This window comes from Pseudophryne corroboree, chromosome 5, assembly GCF_028390025.1.
Source record: "Pseudophryne corroboree isolate aPseCor3 chromosome 5, aPseCor3.hap2, whole genome shotgun sequence".
NCBI lineage: Eukaryota > Metazoa > Chordata > Amphibia > Anura > Myobatrachidae > Pseudophryne > Pseudophryne corroboree.
The window spans coordinates 807,674,029-807,684,769 of NC_086448.1; the positions used below are offsets into that span (position 1 = coordinate 807,674,029).

A 10,741-nucleotide genomic window follows, 5' to 3' on the forward strand; every position below is an offset into this window, starting at 1 on the left:
GATTGTTTGACCGACGTATAACAATCCGCACGGGCAGATGATAATGTATATAACGTATTGGGAACTACAGGTGAGATAATGATGTATCTTATATTTTTTACCCGTATGTGGGTGTTGAAAGTCTGACCCCGCAACCAGATAGTTGCATGTGGTGCATGAGGGGCATTTAAAGCAGCCTTTGCGGGTTGGTGTTCTATTTTTAGGAGAGATGTCTGTGTGAACCAGAAAGTCCCGTAGATTGCGACCCCGTTTATAACTGGCCATCACTGATTTGTTATGAAAACATGGCAATGCATGATCACTTTTAACAATCGGCCAGAGGGCACTGACAGCTCTGGGTATTACAGAACTAGCTGTAGTGAATTCTGTTACCAATGGGATCCTGTCAAATGATGTTTCATCCTTTTTCGGTTGTAATAGCGTTGCCCGCGGTTTCTTTAGCACCTCTGCTTTTTGTTGTAGTAATTGCTTATATGGATACCCTCGCGATCTAAATCGGTCTACCACCATTGTAAATGCTGGATCCAACTCGCTCTGGTTGCTTGTAATGCGGGCCACCCTTGTCATCTGGGATTTAGGCAAGCCAGCCTTCAAGGCTGGTGGGTGAAAGCTGGAATGCTGCAGGAGTGTGTTCCGGTCTGTTGATTTTTGGTACACGGACGTCTGTAGATGACAGTATATATATATATATATATATATATATCACTAGTGAGGCCACATCTCGAATATACTGTGCACAATTATGGGCACCATAGTACAAAAAGGATATCCTGGAACTCTAAAAGGTTCAGAGATGGGCAACCAAATTGATAAAGGGGATGGAGACGCTAGAATACGAGCAAAGGCTTGCTAGGTTAGGCATGTTTACACTGGAAAAAAGGAGATTAAGAGGGTACATGAGTAACATTTACAAATATAAAAGGGGACAATACACAGAGCTAGTGGGGTATTTATTTTTGGCAAAATCAAAACAAAGGACATGTGGACACCTGAATAGGTTAGAGGAGAGGAGATTTCGCACACAGAGACGGAAAGTTTTCCTCACAGTAAGGACAATACGTATTTGGAATTCCCTGCCAGAGAGAGTAGTAATGGCTGGCTGGGTCATTACTTTTAAGAATGGGCTAGATAGATTCCTAATGGATAAGGATGTACAGGGTTACAGCGGGTAAATAATGCACTATAGTAATAAAAAAAAAAAAGAGGAATAGACAACGGTTAAACATTTACAACAGTTAAAATTAGTCTTAAAAATATTACAGTGTAGGAGATCACTAACAGGTTGAACTCGATGGACAAATTGTCTTTTTCAACCTCAGAAATTGTTACTATGTATGTCTCCATGATAGTACCACTTGCTGTAGTGTAGGTGTTAATTAGTGGAATAATGGACCCTATTCAGTAATGATTGAAAATTCTGCTTTTTGCAAAATTTGCAATCCTTTTGTTCGCATGCTGGGGATCGTCCATTGCAGGGCAAGGTCGCCCTGCATGCTACCCGCCACCTCCCCCTGCGACCACACAGAAATTGCAGTCGCAGCGTAATTTCAGCATGATCGCAGAAAGTAGGGTAGCCTCCTGCCGACGTTAGGAGGGCCGCCGCCATCTTTCTGATCAGAGCGGCTGCGTGTGACATCATGCAGCTGCCCCGATCACACCCACGCCTTGCCCCCCATTCGACTGCCAGCCACCCCCATTTCCATTATGCTGCCCCTGCATCAGGGCAGGGCTGTATCCCCTATTGATAAATTTCGGGATCATGATGTCCATTTGGCGGATAGCATCCATTCTGTCACTGCAGATGTGGTGGACCCCTAGGAAACGGAGTGTTGCGGCCCCCTCCCCCGCTCAAGCCCCGCGAATGCCTCTGCCTGATTGACAGGCAGAGGCATTCGCATTTACTGCGGGGTGCATGCAGAAAATGCTGGTGCATGCGCAGGACGGGCCCTGTGCATGCACCCGCATCATCTTAGTAATTTTTGCTGTTGGCTCGCCATTTGCGATCCAACCTGAATAGGGCCCATTGTCTAAATAAGTGGATTTTGGGGCTTCTGCGTAAGAGTCTCCAAGTGAGGAATTGTGGGAACCTTGTTCTTTGCTTGTTGCAACAGGACAGGGCTGTATCCCCTATTGATAAATTTCGGGATCATGATGTCCATTTGGTGGATAGCATTCATGCTGTCACTGCAGATGTGGTGGACCCTCAATAGTTGCGAAAAAAAGAGACCCGTTACAATGCAGGTTGATAATAACAGAAGGATGCCAAGAGAGTGTTTCGGTCAGTTTCCTAGTGGTACAATGAAGTTACAAGGCTGTTTCATAGTCTGCTATTTAATGTGGAATCGGGATTGCTGCTTATCTAAGAAAATTGGAGTACTGGATTTACTTCTAAGTACTATGTGGAAAAATTGTTGCAAAGTAAGAATGCTTATTGTTAATAGTTTATTTTTATCAGTTAACAAAATGCAAAGTGAATGAACAGAAGAGAAATCTAAATAAAATCAATACTTGGGCCAATATTTACTAAAAATCAGAGTTTGTCCGATTTGTGTTTTTTTTTCTAAGTCCCAACACGGGAATTCACTAAGCACAAATCTCGGCAGTGTTTGGGCTATTCGGAATGGTTTGATTGGCAAAGTTCAGAAATACGAATGAATAGACCATCGGTCAAACATGGCTGTTATTTCATACAACACGGGTATTCACTATTCATTCGTATTTGGGTGTTAGTCTCTGAGTGCTCAAGTGCGGGTGTATTTTTTTGCGAATCGTTAAAAAAAGCAGCAAAAAAATAGACCTGCTTTTTCCAGTCGAGTTTGGATAACCATGCACGGATCAGTGAGATCTGTGCATGATTATCTATGGGAAAGGGACTGTTTACTGTAAAAACTGGGGGGGAAAATTGCGTGGGGTCCCCCCTCCTAAGCATTACCAGCCTCGGGCTCTTTGAGCTGGTCCTGGTTGAAAAAATATGGGGAAAAAATTACAGGGGTTCCCCCATATTTGATCAACCAGCACTGGGCTCTGCATCTGGTCCTGGTGCCAAAAATACGGGGGACAAAAAGCGTAGGGGTCCCCCGTATTTTTGGAACCAGCACCGGGCTCCACTAGTCAGAGAGATAGTGCCACAGCCGGGGTACACTTTTATCTTCGTCCCTGCGGCCCTGGTATTAAATCACTAACTAGTCACCCCTGGCCAGGATACCCTGGAGGAGTGGGAACCCCTTAAATCAAGGGGTCCCCCCTCCAGCCACCCAAGGGCCAGGGGTGAAGCCCGAGGCTGTCCCCCCCATCCAAGGGCGGCGGATGGCGGGCTGATAGCCTTGTGAAAAAAAATTGTTTTTTGTAGCAGTACTACAAGTCCCAGCAAGCCTCCCCCGCAAGCTGGTACTTGGAGAACCACAAGTACCAGCATGCGGGGGAAAAACGGGTTCGCTGTTACCTGTAGTACTAATACAAAAAAAATACCCAACAATAAACAGGACACACACACACACCGTGACAGTAAAACTTTATTACAGACATGCACACCTACATACATACATACATACTTACCTATGTTCACACAAGGCTCGGTCCACTTCTCCATGTAGACTCCACGGGGTACCTGAGAAATAAATTATACTCACATAATCCAGGGTAGCTTCTGTCCTCTTTGTAATCCACGTACTTGGCAAAAAAACAAACCGAAAAAGCCGAACCACGCACTGACGTGGTGCTCCCTGATTGGCTAAAGGGTCCCTCTTTAACAGGAGTCAGGGGGGGTCCCAGCAGTCGGGGAAAGGGGTCCCATGTGTAAACATGGGACCCCTTTCAGTGCGTGGTTCGGCTTTTTCGGTTTGTTTTTTTGCTAAGTACGTGGATTACAAAGAGGACAGAAGCTACCCTGGATTATGTGAGTATAATTTTTTTCTCAGGTACCCCGTGGAGTCTATATGGAGAAGTGGACCGAGCCTCGTGTGAACATAGGTAAGTATGTATGTATGTATGTATGTAGGTGTGCATGTATGTAATACAGTTTTACTGTCACGGTGTGTGTGTCCTGTTTTTTGTTGGGTATTTTTTTGTATTAGTACTACAGGTAACAGCGAACCCGTTTCCCCCCCGCATGCTGGTACTTGTGGTTCTCCAAGTACCTTGGATGGTGGGGACAGCCTCGGGCTTCACCCCTGGCCCTTGGGTGGCTGGAGGGGGGGACCCCTTGATTTAAGGGGTTCCCACTCCATGGTACCCCGGCCAGGGTGACTAGTTAGTGATTTAATGCCAGAGCCGCAGGGACCAAGATAAAAGTGGCCCCCGGCTGTGGCATTATCTCTCTGACTAGTGGAGCCCGGTGCTGGTTCCAAAAATACGGGGGACCCCTACGCTTTTTGTCCCCCATATTTTTGGCACCAGGACCAGGCACAGAGCCCGGTGCTGGTTGATCAAATATGGGGGAACCCCTGTCATTTTCCCCCCCATATTTTTTCAACCAGGACCGGCTCAAAGAGCCCGAGGCTGGTTATGCTTAGGAGGGGGGACCCCACGCAATTTTTTGAGATTTTAAAACAATTTAAACACCTTTTTAAGGTACACAATGAAGCCCTGCACGGATCTCACAGATCCGGCCGGGATTCCTTGTGTTTTGTCAGGCAGTGTTTTACTCATCACTCCCGTAAAACACTGCCTGACATTACGAATCACATCGACATCGGAAAATACGAATTTGGAAAAGTCGGCAGCTTAGTGAATGACCGTATCAGGATTCAAAAAGTTGCAATAAAATGCACCCGATACCATTCGAGATCAAACACCCTTAAAAACGTCAAAAACACGAATCTTTGTAAATATACCCCTTGGTGTGACCACTCTTTGCCTTCAAAACAGCATCAATTCTTGTAGGTACACTTGCACACAGTTTTTGAAGGAACTCGGCAGGGAAGCTGTTCCAAACATCTTGGAGAATTAGCCACAGATCTTCGGTGGAGGTAGGTTTGCTGAAATCATTCTGTCTCTTCATCTAATCCCAGACAGACTCGATGATATTGATATCAGGGCTCGGTGGGGGACATATCATCACTTTTAGGACTCCTTGTTCTTCTTCTTTTTTTGGGGGGGAAACCTGTTTATTGAACAGCATAGGATAAGGTACAATACACAGATAACAGGAATGACACTTTTGCAGAGCTATAGCATCAAATAGAACGACGCCTGTCACTAAACAAAAATCACATATGCTGTTACATAAATTTTTAATTTTTTTGTATATGCAATGGAAATAAAAGGAAAGACAAGCAAAAATAAAAATATGATACGTAGATACCATCCAACAAGGCATGAAGGCTCCCCAGGATCTCCCTGTAAAAAACATCAGTAAAATAACAGACTGATAATGACCAATCACCACTCATTTTGGGTGATGCCAATGTCGCCCCCACCATCGAGCACACATAGCTAAAAATTAAATGATTCATAACCCTCAGCATGTCCACAGGAAACCTGCTGTGATGCCATTCATAAAAATAAATCATCAATCTGTCTGCGCAAAAAACAATCTGTTTGGTCAAATATCTTCCAAATGTTATTTTGTAATCGCAAAGGTAAAAAGTCTATGTACAGTATGTTCCCCTTTTTTTTTAAACTCTTTATTTGTACCAGGATAGACAAAAAGATGTACAAAACAGATATAAGTGTGCAATAAAAGGCAAAAACAATTCTCCTTGGTGTTTTTCAATATTTTTTCAGTTAACAAACAGAGGAGTCCCTCAAGAGGGGACGATACACGGGGGAGAGGGAAATAGAGAAGAGTAGAGGAAAAGGAAAGGAGGGAGCGGGGAGAGAAGAAAGGGCAGAGACAAAGGAAAAGAACAGGGCCGAATTAGGCCATGGGGAGTAAAGGACAAAAAAATGTAACAATATATAGGACATAAACATAACAATGTAAACACAGCTAAAAGGACAATATACTGCTCTAAAACAAGAGAAGGCAAGAGAAGGCAGGAGGACGTCCGGAGGGAGGGTCCAGGTACAATATTGCTGGCAAATTCAGAAGGTTTGAAATGGATAACAGTTTGAAAATCAGTGTGAGGGAGACATCATAAGCAACCAGGGGCTCAAAACTAGTTCAAATTTGTGGGGACAGTCATGTAGATAGTAAGTGATTTTCTCTATATTAGCAACAAACCAAATATAATTATTCAATGCAGGGATAGTAGGGGCAGCGGAGGACTTCCAATTCCTATCAATTAAGGATTTAGCGGCCACTAATAAAGGGAAAACAATTTATTCAAGAGTGGATCTAGATCTGGATATGGGCGTGCTAACAAGAATATCCACGGGTCCAACTTAAGTGGGAGTCCGGAGAGGGATTTCAATATATCAAGTACCCTATTCCAAAAGGGAGCTATATGTGGACAAGTCCACCAGATATGTAAAAGAGCTCCTCTACGACCACATCCTCGCCAACAAACAGGGGTAGCAGAAGGGAATATCCTAGACAATTTGTCCAGGGTGTAGTACCACCGATAGTATAATTAATAAGATGTCTCCTTGAGTCGGGTTGAGATAGAACATTTAGCTATGCCCTCCCATACTTCTTGTTAATATAATGTGTGCCAGGCTCAATTCAAATTCCTGACTGAAACAGGAATCTGCAAAAGAAGGGAAAAAAAGGTAGAGGATGGTATTTCCAGGTCCTGTGTCCTGGATTTGGATAAAAATACCTGCAGTACCCGGTATTCCCTGGTGGTCTCCCAACCAGGTACTGACCGGGCCCACAGTGCTTGGCTTCCAAGATCAGACGAGGTTGGGCATACTCAGTATGGTTTGACCGCAGGTAGATATATCCCACACCGAATGACACCAGGAATTCTGTATCCTATATCCTGAGAGGATTGTCTCTGATATTCTCCTACACTTCAAAATTTGTGTAAGGTCTGATGGGTCTTGGCTTCAAAAAATGAACTGTTGAGGTGCCACCTCTTTCGTGTGGTAGGTCTTGAATCCCATATGATGATGGCTATTTGTCCTATGGAAACCAAAACAGTCACAGGTTCTGATGTCAAAAAATATCATATCAAGTGGGGCTTCCCAGGTTGGTGGAAGTCCTGATGACGGTGTGGCCCTAATGTGAATGGGAAGGGTAGGGTAACAGAGAGAGAATGAAAAAAACGGAAGAAAAAAGAATAGAAAAGAAAAAAGAGAAAAGAAAAAAAGAGGGATCAGTTTAGAGTGACACCCCACTTCTGCTTTTTGATCATCTGCCTGGGCATCGAATGAAAAAATGAGAGGGTGGGGTGAGACAAAACTGAAACCGAAGAAAGCAAGAGGGACACTTCTACTGTCCTGTTTTTAAACAGCGCGGTGCTCTGTTGACAAATTGCATTGCAGAGCCCCCACAATTGTTTGAACAGAATGAGAGGGTGTCCCAGAAATCTGTTATGATTAGAAAAAATTATTGTTGTTGATTATTGATTATTATTGATTCAGGGGCTATTGATATTAATCTATGGTAAATCAAATGTGTTGTATGTTGTACTGAAATAATACTCTTTGATGAGTCATGTGTAATAAACACTGTTTGAAAAAACCAATAGTGACAAAAGCGGTATACAACTTATTTTGAATATATAATGTATCCAAAAAGAGTCCCCTATATGAAAACATGAAATCAATAATAGATAGATACTGACATAATGATGATGAAAAACGGACCCTAGAGCTGCTTTGGATATTTAAGGATATAAAGGTCTCCTCAGTTGTTGATGTAATTGACAGAAAAAAATGCCTCTGATAGATGCTGGTATAAGCATATGATCCTTATTAGTTCATACATGAGGCTGTCATAACAATGAAGAAAAAAATATGTAAACAAAAATACAAAGAGGCCGGGAAACCCAAAAATCGTGTTGCTTTAGAGAAGACCCAGAGACCTACTGTTAGATGGAGGGGTAGAGTACACCCTCAGGTAGCTGGACGCAGCCTCTAAGTGTCCGTGGAAAAAGGTGAGCCTGGCAAGGAGACGCCGGTGTCCGCGGTCCGCCGACCGGAAGTTCGGAGCTCCGGACCGGAAGTGACGTACGTTTCGCTCGGTGGAGCTTGTTCACTGAGTGCCTTCAGAAAGTAAACCTCACATAAATACACAAATTTTTATTACTGGAGACACCCACATATTTTCGCTTATAGAGCCATTTAGCCAAATTATATCGTTATTACATCATGTGAATTATTTGGATATTATAACAATCATAATAATTTTTTGATTAACAGCTATACCCCTTTTCCCTTTCCCCTCCCCTCCCCTCCCCCTTTTTTTTTGCCTATTTTCCAATATTTTAGGAAGGTTGATAATAAAAGTTATATTTTAATTAGAATTCATCATTCCATTTACAATAAAAGCGTGCCCCAGAAAAGACATATAGTCTTTCTTTTTCTTCTTGGCTCCAGTACTATACGGGAACCATTCTTTTTTCTGTTCATTAAGTTTACTGAACTATTTATGGGAGCACCACCAACCCAGCGCCCAATACTAATTATTTGTTTTGTATATTGGCCAGATGTTGGTTTATATTAGAGCTATTGCTTTAATGATATTATCTAATAATATCAAATACTCAAATTGAAGCGATCCTGTGCAGACTCTACCAATCCTTTCTCCCATACTTCTTCCCAACATGAATCGTCTGGAGGTCCCTCTCCCACTCCCGTTCATGGCGAGTTTGCAATAAAGAGGAAACTCCAACCAACATAGAATATATTAGTGAGATTAGCCCGCTACATAAGGGTTTTTTGGCACATAAAGATACAAAGGGGGTAAGATCCTGCAGAACATCATTTTGAGGTAAAGAGAGAAGTAAGTGGCAGATCTGAAAGTATTCAAAGAAGGGTGGGGATAAGGAGAACTTACAATTGAGATCATCTATTGTTATCCAGTTATCTTGGAGACATAGATCATGTACCACATGGACCCCACCGCTATGCCAGGATATGAATTGAAAATGTGAAACCCCAGCGGGAAAAGCAGGGTTGTCCCAGAGGGGGGTGAGGGGGGAGCAGGAGGTGGACAGTTTATATTTCGCTAGAGATTTATTCCAAATAGAAAGATGGAGTTTAAGAGAAGGAAAAGAATTTGTCAGAGTGAGTTGATATGATTTGCCCAGACCCCACAGGGAAGCCAATGAACGGAGCCCCAAGGAAAAGGCTTCTAAATCCACCCAGGCAATAGAGCTTTGGGGTACAAAAGAAGCTACCATTTGGCTCAAGTGGCTAGCCAGGTAATAAAATTTAACATCTGGGAAACCCCGACCACCCTCAAAACAAGGGAGCCGAAGTACAGTAAAAGCTATTCTTGGGGGTTTATCGTTCTAAACAAACTTCACAAATGAGGCCTGGGCGTCTCTAAGAACCCTCTCCGGAACCCTTACAGGTAGAGTTTGAAAAAGGTAAAGAAGTTGTGGCATAACTGTCATTTTGAGGGCAATTATCCTACCCAGCCAGGATATGATATGGGCCCTTTATTTTCCTATTTCAGATTTAATCTTAGTGAATAGACACAGAAAGTTCTCAGAGTACAAAGAGCTATAGTGAGATGTAATATAGACTCCAAAGTACTTAATCTTATTGGTCTGCCAGCGAAGATCATAGGAAGATTGTAAGGAGCGTTTGAGATCTCCTGATACATGTAATAACATGGCTTTGGATTTAATAAAATTGATTTTATAGCCCGAAAGGGATCCATATTCCTCTATAATCTGATACAAGGCAAGAAGAGAAGACTGCGGCTGAGTAAGGGACAACAATACATCATCTGCAAAGAGCAAAATCTTAAACTCCTGTGGACCTACTTTCACTCCCCGTACTCTGTCAGAATGTCTTTTCATAGCAGCCAGGGGTTCTATAACCATGGAAAACACCAGGGGGGAGAGAAGGCATCCCTGTCTCGTACCATTAGATAACGGGAAGGGAGCGGGTAGTATTCTGGTAGTAAGAACTTTAGCTATAGGGGAGGAATAGAGAGCTTTAGCTATAGGGGAGGAATAGAGAGCTGAAACTCCCGTTAGAAATTCTGCCGATATACCAAACGCCTGCAAGGTTTGAAATAAGAAGGACCATGAAATGCGGTCAAACGCCTTTTCGGCGTCAAGCGAAAGAACAATAGATGGAGTGTGTCTGCAGTTCAATAGTTGTATAAGTTCGATTGCTCTTCTAGTATTGTTCCCGGCCTGACGTCCAGGGATGAAACCTACCTGATTATAATGTATCAGACCAGGGAGCACACCATTGAGACGAGTAGCTAGAATTTTAGCGTATAGTTTAATGTCCAGATTCAGTAGGGATATTGGCCGAAAGTTAGCGCAGTCTCTGGGGTTTCTGCCGTCTTTGTGAATAACTATCACTCTGGCCTCCAGTATAGTGCTTGAGAATGGGGAGCCATGAAGCACAGCATTAAACAATACTCTGAGATGGGGGACCAAAATGTAAGCAAATTTCTTATAGTACGAAGCCGAAAAGCCATCAGGGCCTGAAGCTTTAGAGAATTTAAAGTTCCTCAGGACGGCAGAAAATTTCCTCATCTGTTATATCCTTATTCAACTCAGAGGAGGCAAATTCAGACATTCTAGGGAGGTGAGCTCGCTGTAAGAACTCTGAAATGAAAACATCCGGGGAACCAGGACCCGGGTTAGTAGGATTTAAATTATAAAGTTTAGTATAATAGTCCTGGAATGCTCTGTTTATGGCATCTGGAGCATAAGTAACCTCATGT

The 10,741-nt window shown here is 43.1% G+C and overlaps 1 pseudogene; it reads right to left on the reverse strand.

Moving 5' to 3' along the window:
* Nucleotides 1-6,698: 6,698 nt before the first annotated feature.
* On the reverse strand, nt 6,699-6,816 carry LOC134930146 (5S ribosomal RNA; annotated as a pseudogene).
* Nucleotides 6,817-10,741: the final 3,925 nt, after the last annotated feature.